The sequence below is a fragment of the Eublepharis macularius genome, chromosome 4 (assembly GCF_028583425.1).
Source record: "Eublepharis macularius isolate TG4126 chromosome 4, MPM_Emac_v1.0, whole genome shotgun sequence".
Lineage (NCBI taxonomy): Eukaryota > Metazoa > Chordata > Lepidosauria > Squamata > Eublepharidae > Eublepharis > Eublepharis macularius.
The window spans coordinates 59,012,438-59,028,833 of record NC_072793.1 but is presented as its reverse complement, the minus strand read 5'-3'; positions in this window follow the sequence as shown (position 1 = coordinate 59,028,833).

The window sequence follows — 16,396 nt, the reverse complement described above, 5'->3', positions numbered from 1 at the left end:
TACTGAGTCACTGGAGTTACCTGTTATGAAGGAACAGGCCTAGGGTTGCCATTCCCCTGCATGGGGTGGGGGATCCCCAGATCCCACCCTTTCACCCCGCACCCACTTACCAGGCTGGTGAGGGGGGCGCTCCTTGGGGCACCCCCTCCTTGAGCAGTGTGGTGCACCCCTGAGCAGGGAGTGCGCTCCTGCATTGTGAGAGCAGGCAGTGGTGGTGGCAGCGGCAAGAGCAGGCCACTCTCGCTGCCACTGGCACCGCCACCGCCCGCTCTCGCCACTGCAGCCCCTGTGCACCAAATGAGAGCAGGCCGCGGTCATGGCGAGAGCGGGCCATGCAAGTAGCCATGGTGGTGGCAAGAGCGGGTGGCGGTAGCAACAAGGGCCCCCTTTGACCCAGGGCACCCTTTGACCACACATGATAATGTCACTCCTGGAAGAGAGGAAGCCAGGGTAAGTACCAGCTCCCAATCCCCCACCAGGAGAGTACAGGGACCTGGGGATCCCCTGTCGAGGGACTCCAGGTCCCTGGCAACCCTAAAAAGGCCTATATTGAACCAAACGTTCAAAGTTTGGTTAACTTTACCTTAACTAAAAGCCAATGAAATCTAAGTCACAGTTGCCTGTTTGCTAATACATTTAGTTATTTATTATTTTATTTGTTGGGTTTATATCCCACCCTCCCTGCAAGTGGACTCAGGGTGGGTCACAACATCATAAAACCACAGTTTAAAACACAATAAATAACCATTAAAATCATAAAACAATAAAATCAACAGATCTCATTGGACAGTGGAACAGAACAAAACAGAACAGGCAAAATAGGCAAACAAAACAAAACAGACAAAACAGTCAAGGGACCAGCAGGATAGATCACCAGCTCCTCAACCACTCCCATAGGCCTGGTGGAACATTTCCATTTTACAGGCCCTGCAGAACTGTAATAAGTCCTGCAGAGCTTGGGTCTCAACTGGGAGAGCGTTTCACCAGGCCGGAGCCAGAGCTGAAAAGGCTGTGGACCTGGTTGAGGCCAAGCGAACGTCCTTGCATCCCTGAATGGCTGCTCGCCATTGCAAAATCCTCTAAAACCTTTCCTGTCTTGCCAGCAATGTTACCTGTTGGGGAGTATAAGTTTATGCTTCTAATTTTCCTTTCTCTGCTCAGGCAGTGGGATATGTATCCAAGATGTGTATTTATTGCCAAGATGATATCACTTTGTCTTATCTTTCAAGCAAGTTTCAAATGAGAATTTGCCTATTCTTTTTTAACTAACTAACCGCTGTGGAGATCTCTGTCTTTTGGTGCTACAGCTCTGAAGATGCCAGCCACAGCTGCTGACGAAACATCAGGAACTACAATGCCAAGACCACGGCAATACAGCCCGGAAAACCCACAACAACCATCGTTCTCCGGCCATGAAAGCCTTCGACAATACATAACCGCTGCGTTGTTGGCCAAAACATCCTAGCTGCCAATTCTGATAAGACAAAAAATAGAGGATTATCACGATAAATCTACAAGGCAAAGGGAAACCAAGCCGCAATAAGACTAACGTCAAACAACAATGTAACGTACTTTATAAGTGCTTACCGAAAGTGCTCATCCAGGAAGCAATGCATTAAGACTGATCTGGTAAACACCTGTGCCAGTTTCCTTTCTTAAATAGAAGACGCTCAGTTTCAAATTACTTAAAGGCATACACACCTTAAGCATTCTATGTTCATTTTTGTGCACACATTCCTTCACATAAATATTGCAATAAATAATCTCAAAATCTGAAAAAATAATAATAAATATTAAATATTAATAAATACTTAAAATCCACTTTATTCTATCAATTTTCTATCACTACTTCACAATGTTATAAATGCTGAAGTGTCTAATACTCTCTCAAGTTCCATCAGACAGAAATTACAAGTAGCATGAGTAATCAATATAGGTATTAAATGATAAATAAATTGTATGTAGGCCCCAGAAACCTAATTAAAGGATTCCATGTTTGGGCCATTAGCAGAGTCTATCGTTTGGCATAGGAAGAGTGATTATAGGTGGTTGTGAGCTAGTTCTGCTGGCTGGAAATCCTGAGAATAGCGATCTACATATCAAAGGATAGTCAGAGCAGTAAACAGTAAACACAGTGCCCTGACTTCTCTATCTTTCTAATGCTTTGGTTTGTCCCCCTCTGAAACCTGAGGAAAGGGAGAGCACTGAATCCTCCTCTTCCAACACCCCCTCTTGCTGTTGCTTGGATCAGTCTATGAGATTCATCATGTCTCGTAGAATCTGAAAGTGAAGTCTTGGTAGCAGCTTGGTTAGGGCGTCGGCAATCATCTCTCTGGATGGACAGCAGATCATTTTCACAATGCCTTTCTGTTGTTGTTCTTTTACAAGGTGATACTTCAGATCGATGTGTCTTGTACGATGGTGGATGTCTTCTCTCTGTGAGAGTTTGATACAACTTTGACTGTCTTCATAGATCGTTACTGGTTGTGAGATCTGTATTCCAAGATCTTCTAGTAGTCTCTTTAGCCATGTTATCTCTTGGCAACATAGTCCAGCTGAGATATATTCAGCTTCTGTTGAAGACTGAGCAACCCTTTCTTGCTTCTCACTTGTCCAACTTATCATTCCATTTCCATAGAAAAAAGTATGTCCACTGGTAGATAATCTGGTATTCAATTCTTCCTTATAGTTAGCGTCTGTGTACATGATTAGTTCAGGTTTACTGTTAGCTGGTAACTTGAGCTTGAAATGTGCTATACCTTTCAGGTATCTAACAAGTCTCTTGACTGCATTCCGGTCTTTGAAAGTTGATGCTGAAGACTTTCTGCATAGTAGACCCACTGCAGCGCTTACATTGAGTCTTGTTAGTGTCCTAATGTAGAGTAGCTTGCCTATAGCAACACGATACTTGTTGTCTGTTGGTAGGTTCTCGGTGTCATCTAGATCCTTTATGTAGCTTGGTTCCATAGGAGTAGCATCTTCCATGTTCGCGAAGGATATAAGGTCTTTGCTCTTGGTTAATAAGGAAACTTCCATCTTGTTCTTTGTAAAGTTGCATGCATAGGTAATGAGTAACGTTACCTAGTTTCTTGAGTTCAACATGTTTACTTAGGTGTTGTACAACTTCTTTGCTGTCACATGGATTTTCATAGGCCAGAATCAAATCCTCTACATAAATCAGAAGATGGATCCATTTGCCATTGTTTTGCTGGGTGTATAGACAAAGGTCATTTTCACTTCTCTTGAATCTTGCTTGGATGAGTAGATCATGTAGTTTTAAGTTCCAAACTCAAGCAGCTTGTTTGAATCCATAGAAGCTCTTCTGTAGTTTGCACACAAGGTGTTCTTATCCTGCTTTCTCAAAGCTAGGAGGTTGGAGCATGTAGATACCCTCTTCTAGTTCACCATGTAGAAATGCTGTTTTGACATCAAAATGTTCCACATGCATGTTTGCAGCAAGACTTAGTAGTGTTTTTACTGTGGTGTGTCCCACAACAGGTGCAAAGGTTTCATCAAAATCCTCTCCATATTTCTGAGAGTAGCCTTTAGCAACTAGTCTTGCTTTGTATCTTTGGACTGAGCCACGTTCATCATGCTTGACTTTGAAAACCCATTTGAACCCCACTGCTTTCCTCACCCAAGGTAGCAGTGTGAGTGTCCCATGTTTTGCTGTTATGTAGAGCTTCAAGTTCTTCTTGTGCAGCTCTTCTCCATTTCTTAGCTTCCTCTGCTGGTAGCTGGGATAACTCATCTCATGAAGTAGGTTCAGATATTTCCGCTATCTTGCAGGGTTGGACAGTCCTGGGGCTGAAATACCTTTGGTAGAATGTGTGGATCATCTTGGTTCCACCTGTGCACTCTGTGCCTCTGGTTGGTCAGATGTCTCTGGACACTGTTTCTCTTTTAGCCCAGGTTTCTCCGGTGGTGAACCATCTGGTACTATGGTAGCACTTGGTATACCAGTGATATGTATCATAGAGTCTCCTGGTTCTTGATTTGAATCAGGATATGTGATTTGGCTATTCTCTTCAGTGGTGGCCCCTCTTCAGGTGTAGCCTTCTCTCTTTCATTAAAGTGTACAGCTCTGCTCACAATGGTTCTGGTTTGTGGACCATAAATCCTGTATCCTTTGCTTTGTGCAGAATATCCAACAAGAATTCCTAGTGAAGCTCTGTAATCTAGTTTGCCTCTCTCCTCCTTTGGAATGTAGGAGTAAGGATGGGCACAAAACAGGAAAAAAACAAAATGAGAGTTTCTTGTTTCATCACATTCCACGAATCATGAAACACGAATTTCCATGAAATTGTCCTGTTTCGTGATGAGATTAGTTAGTTTTGTGGCTTGTCAGGACTCAGGGCACTTCAATGGCCCCCTTCATATCCAAAGATGCCAAACTTGCAGGGAGACTTCAGCAGGCTCTCTTTCACCCACCCTCTCAGTTTGGCCAAGATTGCAAAACGTTGACCAGAACCCACAAAGCTGGGCCTCAGAGCCAAGCAGCAAATCCAGCAAAAAGCTCCCAAGTCCACTCTCTCTCACTCCAAATCCCAGCAACAGATCCTCCCCCTCTCTCTGTCTACTGGAACTAAAAGCACGAGGCAGAGAGAGGTGCCTTATATAACAAACACTCACATAGAGCAGAACAAGACAGACCTGCCTAACAGGCTTTGGAGGGATGAGATTGGTGTTCCCATGGTTACAGAAGGCCCATCTCAGTTGTTTAGGGGATTAACTCTCCTGTTCCTCACTGTATAGGGCAGAATGGAAGCTCTCCAGTTGGCAAGGAGAGCTGCCTATGAAGGTTATGTGGTCTAAGATTGGGGTTACCAATGGAAACAAAAGATCTGCAGACATTCTGGGTCTATGTTGCCTAGGGAATCAATGTATTGGCACCAGCCTGTCTGGCATAATGAATAGTTCACGAATCGAATGAATTGGACCAAAAATTCATGAATTTCGTGAAAACTGCAGCCCCACAAAACGCATTTCATGAAACACGAATCAGCCTGGTTCATCACGAAATTTCACTCATATTTCAATTTGTGTGCATGTCTATGTAGGAGTAGGCCTTGCTTCCAAAGACTCTCAAGTGCTTTGCACTTGGTACATAGCCATAACACAGTTCAAATGGGGTAGTTTCAGTAGCTTTTGTTGGCAGTCTGTTCTGTGTATTTGTGGCAGTCACAACTGCTTCTCCCCAAAATTGGTTTAGTAGTTGAGCATCATGCAACATACATATCAGTATGTCTAGCAGTATCCTATTTTTTCTCTCTGCGACTATATTTTGCTCAGGAGTGTAGGCACTGTGGTCTGGTGTTCTGTCTCAGGAATTGCTGTGTGGCATTAGACATGTATTCTGTGCCATTATCTGAATGCAGGATCTGTGGTTTCCTTCCAGATTTATTCTGGACCGTAGCTACAAAGTCTTTAAGGTGGTTCAACATCTGAGATTTCTCTCTGAGGAGATATACCACTGTGTATCTTGAAAAGTCATCAAGGAATGTAACAAAGTATTTATTTTTCCCCAGAATTTGTACAGGTAAAGGGCCCCAGATATCTGAATGAATTAAATCAAGTGGCTTCTTTGTTTTATGCTCACTTTGCTTTGGAAAAGGCAGTTTAACAGATTTAGAAAATATGCAGCATTCACATTTCTGGTTAGGTACATGACAGTTTTCCAAATCAAGTCCATTTGCTAGGCCTTCCCTTTGCATTTGCAAAATACATTCATAACTTGCATGTGAAAATCTTTTATGCCATTGATGCAGACTAAGTTTTCCTGCACAGGGCTGAATAAGATTAGTTTGCTCCTTAGCAGGACTTGAATTATTCTTTTCTCCTTCCACATTGTAGAGACCTTTGTCTAATGTAGCCATAGCTTAAACTTCTCCATCTAGGGAGATTGTACATATTCCATCTTTGCATTTAAATTCATAGCCTTCCAAATAAAGCTTTGATTGGGATATTAAATTTGATTTGAGATCAGGTACATAAAGTACATCCTTCAGGAGTAGTTCACATGTCCCCCCTTCTGGGAGTTTACAGTTCAAAGCAGTCCCTATTTTAGAAGCTAGGCAAGTTTTCCCTTCAGCCATTTCAATAGGAATTGCAGTAATATTTTTCCATTCATCATACAAGCATGCATCTTTTATAAAATGGGAGCTTGATCCTAAGTCTAGAAGGAACTTGTTACTTTTGAATTCATCACTTGTTACAACATTGTAGGAATAGTGTGATTTCCCTTTAAATTTGTTTTCCTCAAGAACATAACTGCTTTCTCACAAAATCTCTCTCTCTCTGTTCTCTTCCAAAATCCTTCTTTCTCTATCTCTGAATCTTACCTCTGACAGGCTGGCAATGAGCATAGCACTCAGTGGCTCTGTGACCAATTCACATGCAAATTGAACAGTAACTACGTCCGTCCCTTTGCCTCTCTGGCCATGGAGGGCGGAGCTCACTTGAAATCTGATCAATTCTCCTTGTCTCTCTAAAACAGACAGCATGCTTTATATTCCCCCTCATTGCATTCCCCCTCTTGATTGAGAATGAATGAATGAATTTTTAAGAATGAATTTTTATCTGTACTTTTCCTATATGGTTTTACTCCTATTGTGTTCCCTGTTGTTCTGAAAGTAACAATGTCTAAAAGTGGGATGGAATTCTTGTCATAATTAGGAGAAAAAATGATGTTTGGATTAATGATATTCATCCAATTGCAAAATTGTACAAAGAAATCTTGATTTTTATATAGCAAGAACACATCATCTACAAATCTTTTGTAAATGTGTATATTATCAAAATAAGGATTCACTTCCACATTCAAAATAAAAGTCATATTCCAATTTGCCCATAAAAAGGTTGGCAATACTGGGTGCTGCCAAGCATCCCATTGCCACTCATGTTACTTGCAATTTTTTTTTCTATTGAAGCAGAAATAATTTCTTTCAAAAGTTATATCTAGTAGATGTAGGTGGTGTTTGGTTACTTCATTGGTATAATACTTCCTTGATTGAGGTGGATAGCGATGCCATGTCCATGGTGACAAACAGGGAATCACTAGTAATAGAAATCCCTTCAACTTTGCCAATAAAGTTCCTTGTGTCCTTCAAAAAACTCGCTGTTTGTTCAACAAAGGGCTGGAGGAAGATGTCTATATACTTAGCTAGTGGTTCCAACACAGAGTTACACCCAGAGATGATGGGTGTGCCAGGTGGGGGAAAACCCTCTTTATGGACTTTGTGATGAATGTGAAAGGTAGGAACTTTGGGGCAGAGATTAATTAGGGCTTTGTGAATACTATCAGGTATATCTCCTAAAAGCAGGGCTTCATCAACAAATATTTTAATAATGTTAGCTGTTTCTGCTGTTGGATCCCTGGGTAAGGGTACACAGTAACATCGCTAAGCTGTCTTTCCACTTCATTCAGATAATCCACAGTGTCTAAAATAACAATACCCCTGATAGTTTAATTATAATTTCAGAGTCATTGGAGAGACTACTCAAACCTGTTTGTTCTTCCTTCCTTAAATTATACCATCTAGTTTGTTGTTCTCATTCTATTGTTTTCAAATCTCTTATTATAACTCTCTGAAATGTCTCTGTATTGTGATCTGAAACCATGGGGGTAAAGGGGGATTTACGTTTAAAGGGACAAGTGTCAATTTCTCCAATTGTTTGTGTACCAAAAAACTTGTTAAGCTTGACTAATCTTATAAATTTGTATATGTCAGTACATGTCTGGAAGTCATTGTAATGTGGGGTGGGTACAAAACCCAGCCACTTATTCAATACATCTCTCTCTATTGGTATCAATGTCCTGCTGTACAAATTAAATATTACACTTTCCATTTTCCTCATCTTCTCTTCGTGGATCCTGTTCCTAAAAACCTCTGCCACCTGATTTATAGTTTATACTCCTCAGTTCCTATTGTATGTCATCTCTTCTCATGATGTTTCTGTTTCGTCTCCCTCCGTGGGGGTCAAGATCTGACACCGTATCAAGGGGACGTACCCAAGACACCTTTTTCCTGCTCTCTCCAGGGTTATCCCACCAATGATGCACTTTACCCATAGAGTAATCCCTGGTGTCCCGTTCTAGTTACATTCTTATTTGATGTCAGTCTTATTGTGGTGGGGTTTCCCTTTGTCTTGCCAATTCTAAGACAGTCTTGATTGTACTTGTGCTTCCACTAAGGTTTTAACTTAGGTGCTAGCTTTTAGCTGAAGTTTGCTGAGCATGGAGTTAAGTTCCTATTTCATAGTTTGCGAGGCCTCATGCATCTGTCTCCTTCTTGGACAGTTACTTGAACAAAAAGCTTCATAACTCATGCAGGGTTTCTGACCAATGTGTTTGTCCTCCTGCACTGTAAGGGTCACATATTTTTCCTAATTTGAACCTTTCCTCCCTTTTTATTTGTTTTTGTTGAGCTTCACTCTTTTAATGCCATGTGAATTTTAATTGTGTTTGTAACAGTATGTTTTAGTTGTAATTTGTTAGTTATAGAGGTTTCACTTAGTGGGTTTCACTTTGCCTACTGATGTATTGTTATGCACAAACTTTGTGCTTCTGTGGTATCTTTCTCTCTCTCTTAGCCAATCACAATGACAAAAAATACTCCCAGAGTCCTGTTGAATTGAAGCAAATAGATTGTTTAATTAAACAATGGATGAGCTCCCCCTTACACAGAAAGTAAAGGGATTCCCTCGTGCCCAGTGCTCATCAAAGCTACAATAGAAGTGAAAAGCAATTAATTCCCTCAGGTTAATTATAATAATATTACAATATTCTAATATTTATTATCTTATTGGCTCATAGTCTTTGACACAGGTGTCTAGGGTTAGTTTGATTGGAAGACGCAATTCCGGGTCGGCTACCTACTTGGGGGAATTCCAAATTCTGCAGCCCCTTATCTCGTCCTTGCGCTTGTTCCCCTTGGAAGGACATCTTCCCTTTGTCCACTTCCCTTTTGCTACTGTTACCTTCAATGGCGCCATGGAGTCTCATCTTGGCAGCCTTGAGGCCTTCAGATAACTGAGGTCCGTGGGCAGGAAGGAATGTTCCCCCACTTCTGCACTCTCTCCCTCTTTTGCAGCTTTGAGGGAGATAATGCCACAGGTGGCCGACCCAGCTTGCTGCATAAATCATTTTCTACAAAAGGCTCTCTTGTATTGATTCCTATTGTTATCCTATAGGATAATATAACATATGTGTAATATTTTTATAGGTGCACCTCTACAAGCAGTATATTTAGTCCTCAGTTCTTACAGAGTTTCAGCTTACATTCTTCTTTGGTCTTCTTGTTTCAAGTGTCATATTCTTACAGGTTGCATTACAAATACTACATTAGCTCCTGAGCATAGAAAAAGTGCAAGGCATGTAATACTGAAAGGCACAGAAGTGGTATATAAAATCCCTTTCTTCAAATTCATATTCCTCAGTATCACTTTGGTCTTGTTATCCACATTAAATCAAAATGATACTGGAGTACTTTAGTTTGCTTTTTAAGATGATTGATCAGAAGTCTTGGAAGATCTTAATATCCATAGTAGTAGTTGCTCTCCTGAGACTTTTACAGGTTTTGGCTCTGATATTGTGTAGAGAAGGACTGAGGTGAATGGCATGAATTTAGACATAGCTCTACATAGCCTGTTTTCCCCCACATCTGTGCTATCTTCTTTGTTAACTTTTGTGCCAGCTGTGCCTAGTAAGCATCAGAGAAGCCCAGATTCCCCCCCCCCAAATAAATTATCAGTTGTCTTTGCTCATTACCCCATGGGACTTCTTTCAAGTACAGTTTGGTCTTCATAGCCATAAAAATATGCAAGCACATCACTTTGTGAACATATTATATTTTTATTATTAAAACCAAAATCTTTGAAAATGTTCAACAAAATATTATACAAATTGCTGTTTGATCATAATATTTGTGAATGTGAAGCTATGCATTGCTGCTCCAATAGAATGGCTTTACTTATCATGAATGTTATTTTTTTTTCTGATGTCCTTAAAAACTACGGTGGTTGTTGCATGAGGAAGAAAAAGCTGTAACACCACTGCAATCTTATGAATTGCATTTCTTATGTCAACACAGTGGGGTTGTTTTGCAGTAGCATGATACAATTTTAGGGATGCCAAAAATCTGTCATTCCAACTCAACATTGCGGTATATCTCTGATGAAACCATCACAATTAGCATTATTCATGATTACTCATGACATTGCAAAGAGTAACAGGAAAACTAACATCAACAGTAGCAGACACATTAAATTATTTTTTGCATCATCATTATTGGCAATTCTATTTTTAACCAGCTTTGCCTTAAGTGCATATAAACAACATTTGGAAAAAGGTAAACAACATTTGGAAAAAGGTACTTCTGACACAGTTGTAATAACTTATAACTAATGAAGTTAGACAAATTTCAGACACTTCTAAAACAATTACATCTATGAGTAGATTTGTACAGTGGAGAACACTGACACTTTGAAACTGTAACTTAGAAATCCAGTCCAACAACAACCATCCATAAAATGCCGATAGAACTGAGGATGATACAAACCCAGTTGATCACAGTATTTCTTTTATTATCATCAAATTCTTGCTATAAATATTGTAGTTATGAACAATGATCTGGTTTCTGAGCTCCAAAATTTGGCAGAGAACTAATTCTGGGCATGATCCAGCCAAAATTAAGCACTTGTGGAGCCCACTGACTGTCATAGGAGATTTTAAACCTAAGTTTAATTTTCTTCCTGTTAAATCAATGGGGTTCATCAGAAGCACATTAATTTGGCTGAATTGTGCTCATTGTCACAACTGAGCTAGATTTCCAGTATTAAATGACACTACCACAAATGATGTATTTCTCTTTCTATGTGATCATGACCTATTAGACAGGCTGCATGCGGTATTTGTGGGTTTGGTCTTGGGTTATTTAACAAAACATACAAAACCCTCAGTTTTTAAGGTCCCTGACATCACCACAGTTTGAGTTTACAATTACAGATTGTAATAAAGGAACAATGGCTTCAGTCTCTTTTTTACAACATATATTAAAAATGAAGGAAAATATAACATTAGGTATGATAGATCCTGCTACCATGGCTACTAGTAAACTTGACTCCAAGAGTAACCCTTAGCGGTTCTCTTCAGTGGGGCTTACTCTCAGGAAAGTGTTCTTAACATTGCATTGTGTGGCTCAGTCCAGACATTGTCTGAAACAATATTTTAATTAAACTAACTAGGATTAATTGATTGTTTGAACATAGGCTACCCACTATCTAAGGTTAGGATCCATCACACCATGATCTGAAGGGTCTGTCAATGTAAAATTTGAAGCCAAGATTTGCAGTTGGTTTACTAATCATAGTTAAGACTATGATTAGACATCTTGGCTTAATCCTGTGTTGTTTTCTGGTGGTGCTCTTCCAGGCAACAAAGAGAAGGAAATGAAAGCAGCATGTATCAAGGCAGACCAGGATTAGAGTGGATCTATGAGCTGAATCCTGGTTTCACAAACTAACCATAGTTAAAATAAACCATGGTTTTGTATGATGCCTGAACTAAGCCTTTTACTCTATTTTTATCACCAGTCTTGTCCTACAAGGGCTTACTGGGGTCTTTGAGTTTTACCACTGATTTCTACAGGAACAGGAGTAGAGCCATTGCACTATTTGGTGGCTGGAGGAATCTGTTCCTGCGGTGAGCAGCAGAATCTGAACTTTGCTGAAGAACATCATGAACAAGTTAAAGAACCTGAGCACATGATCTTAACTGCCAACATGCTGGACGTTTTAGTTTAGCATGAAGGTGATGGCAAAAGAATCCCAGGTTAATGGATGCATTCTTCTGCCATACAACAAGCTTTGAACAGAAAGATTGGTCACTGTGAGGCATGAAGAAGTGATCTACACCTTCACTCCTTATGCCTGCTTCAAACATCTGCACATTCTTCCCTGATACAGTCCACACGTTCAACATACATTTATCACATCATTTCTAATGCCTGTAAACTTAACGTGCATATAATAAATGCAGTACTGGAAAGCAATATTATGGATGTACCAGGAAAAATATCCTATGGCGTAAATTTAAACTACTGACCATAGAGACAGATTCTAAAAGAGAATCAATAAATTGGATAAATATTAAACATTAGATACTAACTAATAATATGGCAGGAGCTTCTGTAGACATCAATGTAATTCATCAGATGCATAAAGTGAACCAGGAAGGTAACTGGTACAAATACAATAGAAGTATGAGTTACACTGCAGGTGGTTTGCTGGTCATTTGGTTTCTCCTACAATGTAGTTCACAACTGACACATAATGGACTGTGTGAAGAAGCAGTGAGGGCAATGATCCTATGCAGAGAAAGTCATAGACACTTTCCTCCCAAAATCATAGGTTTCCATTGCTGCCACTAGATCTGATATGATAATTATATGTTTGCTATGGAAATGATGTAGAGGCAGAAAACACATTGGAGCATTTGAACATAGTAAGTCCTTCTGCAATTTCTTGGTGTTAGGAGGGTATGTGAGATACCCTCTTCTAGTTCTCATCTAATGCCATTGCTGGATTAGCGTTTCATTTTAGGTCCTTATACACATAGCAGTGAGGATTCTGTGTGTTTTCCTGATGAATAAATATCAATGGGGTGAGACACTTTGAGAGATACTTCTGGTCTATTTCTTCTTTACAACAGTGTGCTGGTCTATAAGATATGTTGATGTGCTTCTGAATAAGTGAGTGATTCTGTGGGTAGAATTATCCCAGAATTTGGCCAGCACAACAAGACATATGGCGTCCACATTTGTATTGTATTTAAGTGCTCTGAAGAGAAAGGTCCCTCCATCTTTCACAGAAAGTTGACCAGATAACATTCCAAGAACTTGTTTAAGTTAGTAAATATGCAAAGTGAGGAGGAATCTAAATAACAGAAATATTCCATGTAATGTGAAAGTGTGTATCAAGGTTTTAGATGTTTGAAACATGCTCTGGGAGTAATGCAGCATATTGATTTCTGCCCTCAAATCACATTTTTTTTTAAAGGGGGTAATTTGACTACCCCAAGATACACTTTAATAATGGCTTAAGAGAATAAATATATCCCAAATACGATTTTGTAAGGTTTTTCCAGAGCTGAAATACTAAGATAAAATCCTGCTAATCAGTTATTTGACAATGAAGGGTGAGAGAAACAGAATCTAGCCCTCATTCCATCTTCTGAAGAAGCTAATTGACACAACTTTTGCTCATAAAAAAGATGGCAGATACAAATCCTAGATGCTGGTTAAGAGAGGAAAACCTAATGCACAGCAGCCAGTTGTGTGCTTAGTATCTCAAAGCTGAGTCATGGTGTGAGGGCCAAGAACATGTCTTTAAGGGGGAAACTTACAAGCAAATAAAGATTAAGCCAGGAAACAAGAGGGACAATGAGGAACTAAAGACAAGAACAATATTCTAAAAGGATCTCCAGGGCAGTATTCTATGAGGAGAAACCCAACACATCACATAACCTGTTACATTAGCGTCTGCTACATATATTTCTATATAAGGTTAGGCTTAACAATTAATGTGCTCTATAAAATATAGAACTATTAATGCCATATTTAAAATATATTTTCATTGCCAATAGTAACATGTCATTTGTTTGTAAAAAATATATGTAGAACATTCCTAGAAATCTGACAGCCATAAAGGGTGCCATGTAATTTAAGTCAGTCATTGCTGTCCTTCCTTATTTCTTCTATCTATCTATTAGTCACCTGTTTAGGAAATGATCTTTGCTAGCAGTCTCAGCAAACTTGTGGCACTTTTAGATCCAATCCTGATCCTTAAATTAAACTTCACTGTTAATTGATTTATTTTAAAACTTATGTCCTGTTTTTCTTCTAAAAGAACTTCAAAAAAGAACCAGTTATAATAACACTTTAGAAGTAATGTCTTGTAATTTATTATCCTATATCAACAACATACGCAGGATCAAATAGGTAGCAGATAATCTTTATGCCAGATAAATTTCTCAGGTTCTAGAATGCATGTCTCTTATACCAGATGTACTGATGTGGACTCATTTTGACTGAAAAAGGCACAGGTAGCAGCTGGTATGGCCATCCAAACCAAGTAGTTAGGCTTCACCTAGCTGGTCTCAGTCCTGTGAAAACTAGGCATGACTATGAATCTCTCTACATGAGATATCTTACACAGGGATGCTCAAGTGTAGGGAGACATGTTAGCTGGGAAATGTAGTTTTAAAAGGCAGCTGGCGGAGATTGCTCCTCAGAGGGTTTGTTACTTTCATCTTCACCTCCCCAAAGGGGAGGTGAAATTGACAGAGCTTTGGTGAGGTGAAGATGAAACTAACAAACCCTCTGAAGAGCAATCTCCGCCAGCTCTGTCTTTTAAAACTACCCTTGTGTAGAAAGGTGAAATTGATAGAGGCTTTGGCTCTATCTTTTTAAACTACTCTTCCTGGCTAACATTACGTCTCCCTACACTTGAGCATATCTGTGTAAGATGTCTTACATAGAGAGACTATATATATCCCATTCCAAGACATGGGGTGCAGTTTAGTTGCAGTGGGACTTTTAGAACTCTATTCTAATGAACTGTACTTGGTTTCAATAGAATTTTCTTCCACAATTTGTTTAATATTTTTGCTTTAATATGGCTAACTTTAGCTGGAGCAAGACCATACAGTACAAGTGGTCTGTGCTGTATATTGTTTACAAGAGGTACATTTGATGATATAACCCCTTTCACTGAAATATTCAGCATCCTAATTTTTTTTTAAACAGAGATTTCAGAATGGGACAAGTCTGCTGCTTTAATCAGCTGGCAATAATGCATAGAATGTAATAACATCTCTTAAAAATGTTGGCCCTCAAAAGATGTCAACAACATTTCCTCCAAAATGTTAAAAATAAGACTGTTTAAGATCAATTAAAAGGTTTGACCAAATAATTCAAACTGACTCTAGCCTCGAGGTTACAGCATTTCATATCTGGACCCCTTAACATTGTCATGGTTTTAAAAAACTAGAGTTCCCAAGCCAAATGAAATCAATGTGTACTTGAGGCAGGATTCTGGTCACACTTAGCGTACCTTGGCATTTTGTACACTGGGAAACATCTTACTTGTAAACTGAAGATTAAAATGGTAACATTCTAAATAACTTTGTTTCAGTTCAGAGAGACCCATGCTTGCCTTTTGTGCTTGAAGGTTATAAGCAAGATAAGGAATCATTTCTGGATGATTTCAGTTCATCTGAGTGGGCCTTTGTTTCAGACCCATATTTGGCAAACTATCCAGAGGTCTGTGTTATAATACAAAACAATATCCAGTGCTCTATACAGATTCCACGAGACTGCTGGGAGCACCATGTGGCAGTGAATGACTAAGAGTACGCCTTTTAAAATTTCAATCCTTTAAAATCCTATCAATACTCAGGCCTTGACTGTGCACTTTTCAGGTCAATTAATGCAACAGGGCAAATAATCCCTTCTCTATTTTGCGAAATACAGGGCCAAACGGGCCTACAAAACCATAGTCTCTTTTTATCTAATGAACAACTTCTTTGATTCAAATGAACAGTGGGAAACTTGACTGGAGTAGGTTAGAGAAAGAAAAACACTAAGACTGCAATCCTAAACAGAGTTAAGCCAATTGAGGCTTAGGTTTCCCCTGATACTAATAAGCATCCCCCTATTGTGTTCCTCTCATGTCAGGATATTTCTACAAATCCTTATTCTAAAGTAGTAGAACAATATTAAAACTTAATGGAGAAGTTTATGTGGATAGCCATGCTGTAAAGGTGGTATTCTTGGTGATCCCTGTAGTCTGGAGACCAGTTGTAATTCTGGGAGATCTCCAGCCACCACCTGGAGACTGGCAATGCTATTATTAACTGTATTTGTTTGTTTAAATTAGGTACTTTTGTATACCACTTTGGGACTTGATCAGGGAGAAAAGCAGGGTAATAGAGGAATGAAATAAATCCATATTCCTCACTTTTTTAGAAAGCAAGGATATGTGTGGAGTGTTTGGCCTACAGAGGAAATTCAAGATGAGCTGCAAGTGACTAGTCTTGAGGCAAAATGTGGACCCCCCCACCTTTCAATTTTATGCTCTCTCTCCTCTTCCTTCAGTGGAGTCTGACCTTCATGCGAAATGTGAAGATTAAATGCAATGATGTTAAATGTGATGATATTGGTGATGGTGGCAACTGTGAAACAGACTGGAGGGTTCTGAATATTTTGCCTTGTGCCATTTCAGCTCCCCTTCGAGACCCATCTTTGAAGACCAATTGCTGGTATTAAGAGTCACAAAGTGACACGGCTATGGGGGTGAGTGGGGAAGAATGCACCAAATTGCTCATCATTAGTGATTT